The sequence below is a fragment of the Diabrotica undecimpunctata genome, chromosome 4, assembly GCF_040954645.1.
Source record: "Diabrotica undecimpunctata isolate CICGRU chromosome 4, icDiaUnde3, whole genome shotgun sequence".
Taxonomy (NCBI): domain Eukaryota; kingdom Metazoa; phylum Arthropoda; class Insecta; order Coleoptera; family Chrysomelidae; genus Diabrotica; species Diabrotica undecimpunctata.
In genome coordinates this window covers 120,579,609-120,593,888 of record NC_092806.1, presented here as the reverse complement: position 1 = coordinate 120,593,888, position 14,280 = coordinate 120,579,609, and the positions used below count along the sequence as shown (strand labels likewise).

The 14,280-nt window shown below is 32.2% G+C and overlaps 1 protein-coding gene across 9 annotated transcripts in view; it reads right to left on the bottom strand.

Annotated features, from left to right (window-relative positions):
• Positions 1 to 1,612: 1,612 nt before the first annotated feature.
• Positions 1,613 to 14,280, bottom strand: part of LOC140439927 (uncharacterized) — a 309,270-nt gene continuing 296,602 nt past the window's right edge. For all 9 annotated transcript variants that reach the window (XM_072530107.1, XM_072530109.1, XM_072530110.1 and 6 more), the window contains one exon: positions 1,613 to 12,972. The gene's annotated coding sequence lies outside the window, so the exon portion shown is untranslated. The remainder of the gene's footprint in view (positions 12,973 to 14,280) is intronic.

Sequence of the window (14,280 nt, the reverse complement as noted above, 5' to 3'; positions counted from 1 at the left end):
TATCATACCGGCTAATTTCTAGTTTATACCATTGTTAATGTTTATACTATCAAGTTACGCCAAATGTAGGCAGCTTACAGTTATTAGTTGCAATGTTGCCAAAGTTAGCGAACCCAAATTACTAAGAATTTTACCTAACTGAAATTAGTATTTCGAATATTTGGTCCACATTCAAAATATTTTTTGAGTTATTGCAGTATCTATTAAACAAACTAAAGGTATTAAAAGTAAAATAACCGTACTAAATTGCACAAAAAAGAAAAAAAAATTTTATTTACACACAAATTTTAGAAAAGGCCCAAATAAAAGCCCTATTAAGGGTCGTATGCGCCTATAGAACGACCTCGAAGATAACCCCTACAAGATAACCAAGAGAAGACGGAACAGCAAACATCACAAAATGATATGAAGAGTGGGTAAACGAAAAGGGCTACATGGGTAAAGACTCTGATCCCGGTCGTGGAGAAATGGGTGTAGTGCAAATATAAAAGCACGAACTACTTCTTTATCCAATTCCTTACGCGACAGGGGTCATTTAGAGTACCTTGAGAGGATAAGCAAGGCAATATATGGTAGCTGTGTGGACTGCGGATTAAGCGACACAGCAGAACACTGTATGTTGGAATGTTCATACAGTTTAGTCTGGAAAGTACGCGTGTACTATAAGAGTGGTTTTAGTTGGTATGCACGGTACCATGAATGTTTCTGGAGGCAAAAGGGGAATTGCGTTCGGATGTCTCCATTTACTCTGAATCGAACTCACGCCAGGTACTCAGGTAATCAGCCGACTTTTGTTATATTTTAACCTTAACCTTATTAAAATATTTTACGTATGACATACCAATCTTCGGCAAAATAGTTAAAATATAAGTTTTTTGGTAACAAAGCAGTAATGTTGTGTTAAAAGTAGGCAACAATGAAATGTCATGTAACGATAATGCCACCAAACGCGTCATCACGCGTTTCAGTAGCTGGCCCTCTGTCTGTGTACCCGCACTCCCACCAACAACCTACCACTATCATCGATGCGTGCTGGAGATGGAACAACGTCAAAATATAAAACGCCGTAAACCACGACATAAAACGGAGTTTGATCTGGTAAGAACTCCTATTTCCGCGTCTTTTAGTACTTATGAGGCCACTATCCTTTTTCGTATCCTGCGATCGAGTATTGATAGATCACCTCCGTTTCTAATCTGTGTCAGGTATTGTTCGACCGGGCTGCGTCCTACCTCTAGACTTGAGTAATAGTCAGTCGTTCCCTCGGTTTTTGGGTATTGACCGAAGCTCGTCCTTTGCTTCACCGATCCGAGCATCGCTAATATTTAGATTAAACTTTCGTTTTACTGAGTCTAGTGTATAATAGAGCAACCCGCCAGTCATTAAAAATCTTTTTTATTTTTCAAAATACAACGTATTGTGTTAAAGCTATAGCAACGCTGGCGAGAATTATCTTTTCCTGTTAGGATATAAAACGATTGACATTACTGTCGTTTCTTCTCAAATTGTTAAAACGTGCGAAATTTAAATAATAGTTTTCTGAATTTTTCAATTTTCTTTTTTAAAGTTTTAGGAAATCAAATTTGAAAAGGAGATATAAATAAAACAAAAATTACTGTTATTATTTTATTGTTTTATGGCTATAGACCGCTTTCACTCACATACTGTTTATATAAAAAGTAGCAGTTAGCAAAAAGTAATAATAATAAAGATGCCAAACAGTATGGACTGAAATTGTTCATAAAATCACACAATATAGATAAGCAGTGTGTTGAAAACTGAACACTTATCCAAAGTTAGGTTTAATTTTTAACTAATCTTAATTCTCAAAAATTCGGGAAAGTTAAAATTATAAGACCACATGAGAACAATGAATCGTGTCCTAAAACCTCGTCTACAAAAAAACAAAGCTACAAACGAGAAACGTGTAAAATGACAGAAAGATAATATTGTCTGACACTACGTCATAAATTAAAATAAATATGTTAAAATAAAGCAATATTCTTTACTACTACTAGTTTATGTTTACATTTACATTTAAGTATTCAGTTTATAAATCACTGCGCATCTATTTCATATATAAGGCATCTCAATCGTTCTCTTATACATTTAGGCAAATCTAAAAGCACGACATTCCTTGTCAGCCTTGCAAACGGCTGAAAAAAAAAAAATAGAAATAGTCAACAAAATAAATGTCTAACATTCGAATAACAAATAATAGCGAATTTGTCACAAAACAATCTATACAGGTAGTTAAGTAACAACACTCGATTTGTTTCTAGACAGGTTCGGGAAACTTTATTGTGCCCTGTTATATTTTTGGAACTATTTTCTGGATGATTATTTTTGTGTTTCAAATTACTTATCAGGTGATATAAAAAGCGACATGGGACTTCGTGGGAATGCATCGTTTAGTGACTGTCGACGAAACATGGATCCACTGGTACATACCAGAGACCAAGGAACGGTCGAAACAGTGGATTTCATCCGGCGAATGTGCTCTGAAGAAGGCAAAGACTGTCCTATCGACTGGAAAGGTAATAGCAACCATTTTCTTGGAATTACAAGGTGAGATCTACATCGACTATCTAGAGAAGTGTAAAACGGTCACAGGGCTCTACTATGCCAAATTATTGACCAATTTGACGATGAAAAAAGTGCTGTTTCACCATGAAAATGTACCTGCTGACACCTCCGCCCTCACCATGGCCACATTAGACGAATCGGGCTACGAACTGCTTCCCCATCCAGCGTATTCTCCAGATTTGCTCCCACGCGGTTTCTTTTGTTTCTAAATCTGAAAAAGTCACTTGTCGAGCAGAAATTTGAGTCGAATGAGGTAATTGCCTCCACGGAGGCCTATAACCAAGTATTTTTCAGATGGGTAAAAGAAGTTGGTCCAAATTTTTCGTTTTTGTTTTGTAGGCTTAGCAGTAAGTACTTATAGGACCACCCTCGTAACTGTTTAAAGAACGGTCATCAGTAGAAGATATCAAATACAAAAATAATTATATTATAATTACCTAAAACTTTAAGTTTTAGGCAACCAGTACGACAATATCACAAAAAAAGTTTTTAATATTTTGGTTACGATCAGATCACACGCTGTTCATATAAGGTCATATTTTTTGGCTTACAAAAGCAGTTTTATCTGATATTTCACAAAATATACAGTTATAAAAAGAATTGAGAGGAGTAGCCATGTATTAGCAAAGGATATCTTAACGTGTTGAAATATATTTTTTCATTGGTAATTTTAAACACAAAAATACGTAATAATTAATGTTAAAAACCTATTAAGTACTTAGTGAAATAATTAACTGAGCTAAGAGTTACATTATAAGAAATAGTTTCTTGGAATAAAATAGTTCGACGGAAATTCAAAAAGCAATTTCTATTAATTATAATCTTAAATCTAAATGCATTTTTAGACAAACAAGTACCTTTACTTAATGAAGAGAATACTATATTATATTTTAGTTTCAAAAATAAGTTAAAACAGAATTATTTAAGTTTATAGATAATATATTTGACAGTTTGTCATTGTCAGATATTTATACATTAAAATTAATTAATACAATATAGGCAAGCGGCGAATCTCCAAAAAGACGATCATAACCTATAACTCGTTGGCATCTGGACAAATTTGGTCCCAAAATGTTTGTAATAAAAATCTGCATAACTAAATAACATTTTTGGATTGGGGGGCATGCTCGGCTCGGTATATATTTCGTTATTCTATGGACATTTCGGCAAACAATGAGATATATCCCAACTCTTCATTTTTCATTTTGATTAAAATTTAATGTATAAAGATTATTTCTAAATACAATTTCTAAATTTTTGCATTTTTCTTGTTTATTTACATGTTCACCCATGTCACAAGTTCTGCAGTTTTATTACAAACATTTTGGTACCAAATTTGCCTGGTTACCAGCGAGTTACGGATTTATTAAAAACTAAAGCACTTTTTGGTGGAATTCTGCTCGCATAATAACTTAGAACCTCAGTTTACCAAATTATTACTTTTAACAGATGCTAAACTTGTCTAGAATCGAGTGGCGAAAATATATATACAAATGAATTAGATCCTAAGCATATCTACAATTAAATAATTACAACTACTAATTATATACACAGGATGATAAGATAAAAATATTGTAAAATAGAAATTTGTATAGTTTTATAAATTATTAACAGAAAATTTGTAAATTTAAAGTAAAATTAAGTTACTGTAAGTTTAAATGTAGAGGATGGAACACTAATACCACTAAAAATAGGCTAAACCTCGCATGCTTATACATTCTAGTGAACAGTAGTTGTTCAGGGAAATAATCATCAAACGAGTCTGGATCCATCTTTGGTAAAAAATTGGGAACTCTCTTTATATAACTTTGCGAAAGAATATACAGTGAGAGGATAAAGTCCCACTCCCCCCTGCCAACTCGTTTATTTTAAAGATAAACAAAACCGCTCAGACACGTCGATTTTTAAACCTGGTATAATATCTAATGGTGTCAAAGTATTTATTAACTGATTAAATAGTAAAAATTCACCTATTTTTGTTTGTAAAAATTAACCATTTTATTTGAATGTTGTAAAACAAATCCTCGTTTCGTGAAGTTCATACAAAATTTTCGGAGAAGTTGACTGTTGACAGGTGTAATAGGTGTATACAAATGTCGAAAAATACTTCAATATGTTGGAGAATGAAATAATAGCTGCAATCATCGACTTAATCTTAAATCACTTACAAGGTTTTCACCAAGATATTTTCCAGCAAGACGAAGACGAAAACCCAGCACGAGTGATGAGAAGGTCACGAACAATCTGTTCACAAAGATCGAATCCTTTCGAAGACCCGTGATTGATACAATCACGTTCTGTGACCCTATCGTTTGAATGACCTTATGAATGACACTGTCTAGTGTTTACAAATGAACGTTTCTAATGACCCAATTTCTATGAACGGGTCCTACATTATCATTAATTCATATATTCTCAGAGTACTCGACATACTTGACCCTATACACAACAAATTTAATTAGTCGTTCATATAAATGGATCTTTATGAACGGGTCATTTTAATGATTGACCTGGAAGACCCGGGTCATCGAAACGAACCAGGTTTTCCCATCACTACCCAGCACGCAGGGCCCGAAATTATTTAAAAAAGGTTTTTCCAGGACGACGTATTGGACGTCGCGCGACGTAGACCCATAGAATGGCTATCGAGATCACCGAGTCTTATCCCATTCGATTTTTTCTTCTAGGGTTATCTAAAGTTCAAGGTATACCAGACAAATCCACAAAACATTGCCGATCTACATGAAAGAATTATACAAGAATGCTACAACACAACCAGAGAAATGTTAAAACATGTTGGAGAACAAACAAAACATAGGTTATATTGCTGCCAACCGAAGGATGCAACACCCGTTGCTACTTAAATGAGGGAGTGGCTGTCGCCTTATGGGGGATCATCGAAATACCGAAACTTTGATACCATTAGATATTAGAAGTTTAAAAATCGACGTGTTCGAGCGATTTTGTTTTAGCTTTAAAATAAACGAGTTGAAAAAGGAGTAAGAGTTTATATTCTCAATGTATAAGTAAACTGAGCGAAGCTCCGATTCCTATATTTAACACGAATACCGGGAAATGTTGCCCAAATGGCTCTAAAATAGTAAAAAGATTCTAGAAAAAGACAAATATTTGTAGTATTTGTAGTGAGAATTTATGCTGAAAATTATTGTGGAATCATTAAAAGTGAAACAGTTTTTTCATATTGTCCCTGACAAAAAAAATTTGACAAAGTTGACTTGAAAACACGGTGAGCATTACGCTGCTCAACACAAAGGTCTATATTACAAAAAATAATACTCACATCGGTGGATGAAAAAAGAAAAAAAAAGATAAAAATATAAAAATAAAGAGGGAAGCAAGATTTAGAAATGGTTTGTGTTCATTCTTTTCACTATACTCGGCACACTAAACACTAAATTTTTTAGGCATTTTCTATTAAAACAATTTTACTCTGAATAATATCGATCAATAAAAAAAATGTTTTCCTGATAATTCCAACTTATCACATATATAGTATATTTTATGACATATTGTTTTAATACTTTAATAGCACAACCAATCAATATAAAAAAACAAGCCTAATACAAATATATCATACACTTGCGAAAAAATTTTTATTGCCAAATAGTTTCTAAATAATTTTACTACTTCTAAATACTTTATTCTCATCCTGAACACCCTGTATATATATGTCCCTATTACGGCACAACAAGAGAGTAATGTTACAACCCCTAATGAGCTTTTTATTTTTCAAATTCAACAGGTAAATTATTCGTATCATATCACAGTTTACGTACCAATACGTAGATATCCAATTATTTGGTTTAAAATTTAGAAAATTATCAGAATTAGTTTTAGAATATGAAATAAACTACTTTAAATTTAAAATGAAAGTTGTGTGTTATTTTTTAATTTTATAAATTTTATTTAACCTGATTATTCAAAAGCTATTTACTTATGACATTCTTCACCATTTGTGTACCGTAGAAAAGAAAGATGAATCCGCTAAGGTCATTTGCTTTGTAATAAATGAAATGGGCGAGCTCACTTTGATAATTTCATTTTCAGCGTTTCTATTAGTTTGTAAGTAATAATAAGTGTCGTAAAGATTAGAAGATCCTGACATAAATTAAAATGTCATTTAAGTACTTAAACATAACTGTAGAAGCATACCGTGGGCAGCAATAAGTGTTTAAACTTTTGATATCTGCCATAAATATTTATCAAAAACTCATTAACTAACAAACCGGTTTGTTTGCAATTTTACTGACTTGTATAGACATTATAATAGACTTATTATCAAAGTGTTGTATATTACTTACAGCTATTATTGCAAAAGTTATTAATGTTTATTAAATATTGCAAAAATTTTTTTTTCAATTATCTCTGCAAATAACAGAATAGTTTGTCAATACGAAAATGTCTCCTAATATAATAAAAAAAATGCTACAGTTAAAAAACTACATTTCCTGACATTGCTCGATGTAACTTCAGTGTTTTTAATTTTCAAGTGTCTCTGATGATGGTTCGATAGAAAATAAATGGTGTGTATGAACTCCTAAATATTAATAACAAAAGATATAATGCTGTAAATTGTATTGGTCAAGACAAAACTGAAAAGAGAAAATGTTTGTCTCGAATTGGGACAATCGCAACGACTCATTAAATACACTAGTCTTAAAGCTAAAGGAATTTTAGGATTAAATACACTTGTAAATATTTTTTAACAATATTTTGACAATAACTTTCGGTTTGAGAGAATAAATATTAATAAAATTTGAGTTTCTCATTCTTCAAATAAAAAAAAACATACCAGTTCAAATACCACAAGTAAATAGCTTTTGAAGAATATTCTTTAAGCATATAAAATTGATTATTTTATATATACTAAACCATAACTAAAATCAAAATGTAATTTGTTAAATATTTGTTCATACCATAAAATAAACTGCCAATATTCTATCTAAGCTTTTTATACACTTCAATATCAAATGCCAATCCGACAATGTGGAATCACCAATTTTTAAATTGAATAAATTTAGAATTTCAATATATTTATCTAATCAAAAACTACATCACGACGGTGTCATTTTAAAGTGGAAATTTTATTAAACGTACAATTTGCTGCAATAAGCGACGAAGTTTCCAATAACACATTAAAACACTTTGATATTGACCCCTATGATGTATCATCTATGTAAAATAATGACATTGTGTAAAGTCGAATTATAAAACATGTAAAATTTTTTAAATCGGTTCGATAATATATCATCCAAGTATAACGGGTTGACTATGCTCATTGATTTTCGCTATTAGTTAGAATATATTAATTTCAACCACTTGTTTATATTTGTATTTACGTCCGTTTTCACAATTTTTTTACTGTGCTTTTGTTGATTTAGATTCCATTACAAAAAAAAAACACAAGAAAACAATTATAGCTAATGTCGGAATTTACAAAAACCAATAAAACGGTTCTGACTGACAAAACAAGACCAATAGGATAAAAAAATTGCACCAGTTGTGGTAGGAATTTTGATATTGGGGCCAATTCAAAACAGAAACAGACAGGTAAAAAACTGTATGTTCTGTTTTATGTGTGTCAAATTTAATAAATGCGTGATTTATCCAGACTATACAGATTGTACACCACATGACAGAACTGTAAATTAATGTTATGAAATTTTGTATGTACTGTCTCTGCATGTTAAATGAAATTTCTACTTCATTTTACGCATAGCAACATAGGACATGATACATCATACCGTTTTTACAAAGTACGTTTTGGGAACTGTAATCTTCTGTACGTTTTCCTAATTTTACACATTTATGTAATTATTTACTAAAACGATACACATTATTGCCCATTAGCTTTCAATCACTAAAATTTGATATCTTCTCTCGTAATATTACACACTATTACACACAAATCAAATTTAATTATTTACAGAAGAACATGTGACTTTGATCTCTTTATGGATTCAATTGAATGGAAAAGAACTGTTTAGTGGTTGTTGTATGTCACTCAGTATTGTACTGAAAGAAACTTGTTTTAAAATGCCAAAAGATGATCCAAGGTGAGAACTGATGCATATCTAGTCTATGCATATATAGTCTCATATTGCTGTGAAGAGAGCAAAATTTTTCGAGATTATATCAAAAAATATAAACATAAAGGACTATACAAGTTTGTTTTTATAGATGAATCTTGGATTTTTCAGAATGGATCTATATGTCGCTAATAGCAAGATGGGAATAAAAGAAGTGTAGAATCTATTAAAAATGATGAAAAACGTTAATATATTTATTCATATTAAAAAGATAAAGATGTTGAAATAAAATTCTTTTGTAGATACATTATTCTTCATCAGGCGGCATTAGAAGCTTTGGAGAAACTTGAGAAAAGAAATACCCAACACAAAGTAAAAATAAACAAAGAAACCAAAAAATGTATTGAGGAGAAGAAAATTCTATATATGAAAAGTATGAGCACCCAATCCCCAGAAGACACACAGAAGTACAAAGAGAAAAACAGAGAAGTAAAACGAAGACGGGCAAAAGAAAAGAATGAAGAATGGGAAGAAGCATGTGCACAAATTGAACAATACATAGGAGGAACAAGGAATTCGGAATCCTGGAAAATACTGAAATCTTTAAGGAAGAATAACAACGAAAAGGTCCAAATCAATACATATCAAAAAAAGAGTGGGAAGACATAAAGAACTACTCACAGAAAACCGCCCAGATTTCATAGAGACAGACACAGAACAGGAACAACAACAAAATCAGAATGAAGAACAGATTGAGATAACATTAATCGAAGTAAAGAATGTCATAAAGACTTTAAAGAACAAAAAATCAGGGGGACCAGGAGCAATCGTTAATGAACTAATTAAGTACGGGACGGACAAACTACACAGAATTATACACGAAATGTTCAGTAACGCTATAAACCTGAACGAAATACCAGATGAATGGTCCAAAGCATATATAACCTCGATACATAAAAAGATAGCATGTATGGCAGGTTATATGGAAAAATACTGAAAGAAAAACAGTAAAAATCTATCTCAAATAAAATCGGAGAAGATCAGGCGGGGTTCACGGCAGGAAGATCTTGTATAGACCACATTTATACACTCCAACAATTAATTGAAAAAAAAAAAAATGGCAAAAAATAGACCAGTACACATGGCATTCATAGATTTAAAAAAGGCATATGACACGGTCCCCCAGAAAACAACTATGGAACACGATGAAGGAAATCGGAATAACTCAGAGGTTAATAGAAGCCGTAAAAAACCTTTACAACAACAACAACAAGGTAAGAGTTAAAACCGGCAATAAACATTAAAACGAATTTAAGACCACAAAAGGCTTATTGCAGGGATGCTCTACATCTCCGACACTGTTCAAGATATTCCTCGAACAAATATTAAAACCATGGAAAAGGAAATGTGAAGGGATGGGAATACCAATCCGGGACAACTTCTTGTACACATTAAGCTTTGCAGATGACCAAGTGGTAACGGCTCAAGATGAAGAAGATCTGTGCTATATGCTCCGAAAATTAGAAACGGAATACACAAAAAAGGAACTGGAAATAAATCTAGAAACAGAGCAAGAACTGGAAATGGACGATAATAGGGAAATTAACGGCACTGACCAATTCAAATATTTAGGATTCATACTCTCAAAAAATGGAACCACCGAGCAAGAGATAACCAGCAGATTAGCACAGACAAGAACATGTATTAAACAAATGAACGGGGTACTGGGGGATAGACAGATTACCAGAAATACAAAGATGAGAATCTATAACAGCTTGGTACGCAGTATAATGACCTATGGAGCAGAGAATTGGGTAATAAATAAACGAAACAGGTCCAAAATCACAGCAACTGAAATGGAGTTCATGAAGAAGCTGCAGAGTGACAAAAATGGATCGCATCAGAAATGAGGAGATAAAACGAAGAATGGCAGTAGAACAAGACATACTCAGCTACATCGAAGAAAAACGTTTAATTTGGTATGGACATGTGAGAAGAACAGATCATACAAGGTGGATAGCAAAGATTTCGGATTGGAGCCCACTAGGAAGGAGGAAAAGAGGTAGACCCCGAAGATCATGGAGGGATGAAGTGGACGAGGCCATGGAAAGACGAGACCTTAGAGATGGAGAATGGCAGAACAGAAAGGACTGGAGACGTTGGTTGAAAAAAGGAAGGCGGCGACAGCTGTAAAAATCCTTATATAGATAGATAGATTATTCTTCATGCTGGTAATGAAAATGACTTCATTGAGGGTGCAGAGGCTATATTTTCCTCTAAATCTGCTTTAATGGACTACCATGGGGAAATGAATTAAGCTAATTTTTTATAGTGGTTTGAAAATCAACTATTAAAAGTGTCTGAACCATCCCTAATTTTAATGGATAATAATTTTAATGGATAAATATGTCTTCAACCAAGACTGAAATAAAACATTGGTTAACTAACAATAAACTGCCTTTTAATGAGACAATGTTGAAAAACGAGCTTTTGCAGATCGTTGCACAGTAACTACGCCTAATGAGAGTTTAGTTCAAGTTATCAATATTTTTTTTTAGAAACAAGCCACCTCAAAAAGATTGTTGATGATTTAGCAGAACAGTATGGTCATAAAGTATTACGTCTGCCACCATACCACTGTATTTTCAATGCTATACAATAGTGGTAGAGATGGCTGTAAAGAATGTGATACTTTAAAAATGTGGAAAGAAGTTGTACAAACTGTTACCTATTAGTTATACAGAAAATGTAAATAAAAAGTGGTATGACCGAGAGCATATACTATGTAGATGGACAGGAAATTTTACGTATGATAATTAATATAAACGGTGACAGTGATTCCAGTAGCAGTTGTGACATAGACAATAATTAGTAAGTAAATCATCTTGGGACTCTGTGAGTCTTCATTTTTTAAAGGTTTAAACTAGTGATGAAACAAAGTATTTCTAAAAAACAATAAGATGGATGAAAATAATATAAGAAAGCCTAAACTCCGGAAACAGAAGCATTTACTATTGTGTAACTTTTAAGCACCATAAGCGCATTTAAAAGTAAATAAGTAATCAAAAAAGTGTTGTTTTTTATTCCATTTTACTTCTCTATACTACACAAGCGGCTCAGATTGTTTTTAACGTAAGATTAGTTAATTCTTGTTTTCCATTTCTAATTTTTTTATTTATTTACATTTTACATTGAATATTAATTTGTTTTATTATTGTAATAAAATATATTATTTTATATATTGTAAAATAATATATTTTATTTAAAATGTATTCAGGATTTTTTTTGTAATTTGGCCAACAATGTCAACTTAGATTTCTGACGTAGATAATGACGTGTATCGAGCTTTATACTATACCAACTGTATGTATGTAGCAAATATACACTAAAAGACAATAGAAAATTAGTTTGTGAGTTTGTAAAAACGGTATATTGCACATTTTAGTGTTCTTCTCTAGATCAAGATAAAACTTGTGTTGTGCCGTATATTGTATGCAAAACATGTGTTGAGCACCTTCGTCTGTGGACAGGAAAACAAAAAATGTGTTTGAAATTTGAGATTTCAATGGTGTGGGGAACCAAATATCCTTTATAATTGTCGCTGAAAACTATTTTGGCGGCTGATTACAATCATTCGTTTTCAAACGAAACTTAAATTTAGTACTAAATTATAGAGAGTGTTGTATTTCAATTGTGTAAAGCAATAAACTGTATCGACCTTCAGCAGACTTTGCAGCTTTATATATACTCTCTCTCTGTATACACTAGAATTACTACCTTACTTTAAGTAATTATTATCATATTTATTTATTTACGCTACTCGAGGGATTATGGATAAAAACCAACAAAATTTTCCGTGAAAATATTGAATTAGACTATTAACTACAAAAACGCCGAGATTATTATTTCCATCAACATGTTAATGAAATTTTCCTAGCACAAACATTACACCAAAAGTAGCTTCTACAAAATTCACCTCATAAAAAATAAAAACAACAATTTACCTCTTGTGTACCCTAAGACAAATTAGTACATATGTATAAGGTATGTATAACGTATATATACAATGTTACAATAAATATTTTGTTTCATTTAACATTTTACGTTGATGTGTTCCCTTGGCCGATTGGGCCGTCCTGGTCCCGCGCCTCCGCCAAATGGAAGGCGAAATCGACGGCCATCTTTTGTGGAATGTCAATCTGTAACCGAGTGGAATTTCACATCATTGGAATAAGCAGTGCGATGGTTTATTATGGTGGATTTTTTTCCAGAGTCTAAATGTCCATTAGATATATTTTCTTCTAGATGGGAAACTCTTCTAGATGGGAAGTTTCAGCTGTAAATAATAAAAGTATTTCATTATATGCTTTAATAATCTTAAGATAAGTATGTTAATTATGATAAGTTGGTCCCCGAGGGCGAGTAGTCTGATGTCATTATTACTGAAGGCATATTAGGGATGGTCTAAAAACCAAGAGGTAATGTTGGAGGCATTTCTCGCTATAGAGGGAGCATTCTTTCTAAAAGAAATAGAAGAAACCAGCTGCAGATGGATAGACTGAATGCTGAATAGTCGTGTAATATACACAACATCATGGGGGATATAGTATCAGCACAATTGACTATAGTACATTTGAAAACTATTGATAGCACAAATTTTATTGTAAGTGAGATAAAATCCAATATCCAAGAATATGTATAAAGCCAAAGAACATGTAACAATTAGTGCTGTGTTACAAAAAAAAAGATAAGGATCTGTGTGATATTAGTTTAACAAGTTTGTGGAGAGTGCTGAAACATTTAGGTTTTCGATATAAAAAGACAAATAATAGACAAGTATTGTGTGAACTCTCTAATGTTGTTTCAAAACGGTGGCATTTTTTAAGAAAATGCATAAACAATAAAACGTCTGATAGGCCGAGGTAAGTTGTATTTTTAGATGAAACTTGGATTTTCGCTAAAGGAAATATGTCAAAATCATCCTGGCAAGATGGCACCACGAAATGTTCTTTTTTTTAGTAGTTCCGGGAATCGTAAACGCTACATTATACTTCATGTTGGAAATGATGAGGGTTTTATTCCTGACGCTAGTTTAATTGCTTCGTCTACAAAGAATACAGGTGATTACCATGGAAATATGGATGCAAATATTTTTAAAGAATGGTTTGAAGAAAATTTGTTAAAAAAAAATGGAGCGACCATACAAGGGAGTAACATTACAAAAACAAAGTCTAGTCAATTCTTTTTTGGTTGCGAATACATTATTATTGTCAATATAATATATCAATCTAATCAAAATTGTTCACGAAATAAAATGCTTTCCTCGTTAACCTATATATTAATTTTCATTAGATTTTACGAGATGTAGCGTTAAAACTTCTGATTTATCAGAATAATAATTAGTAATTACCATGAAAATATGGATGCAAATATTTTTAAAGAATGGTTTGAAGAAAATTTGTTAAAAAAAATGGAGCGACCATCCATAATAGTGTTAGATAATGCATCCTACCACTCAAGAGTAGGAGAGAGATTTCCTACAAGCAGCTGGACAAAAAAAAAAAAGAAATAAAGTTGTGGTTGACAGAAAAGAAAATTTATCAGTGGCATATTTTTAAAAGTTGATTTACTTCAAAGGTGTAGA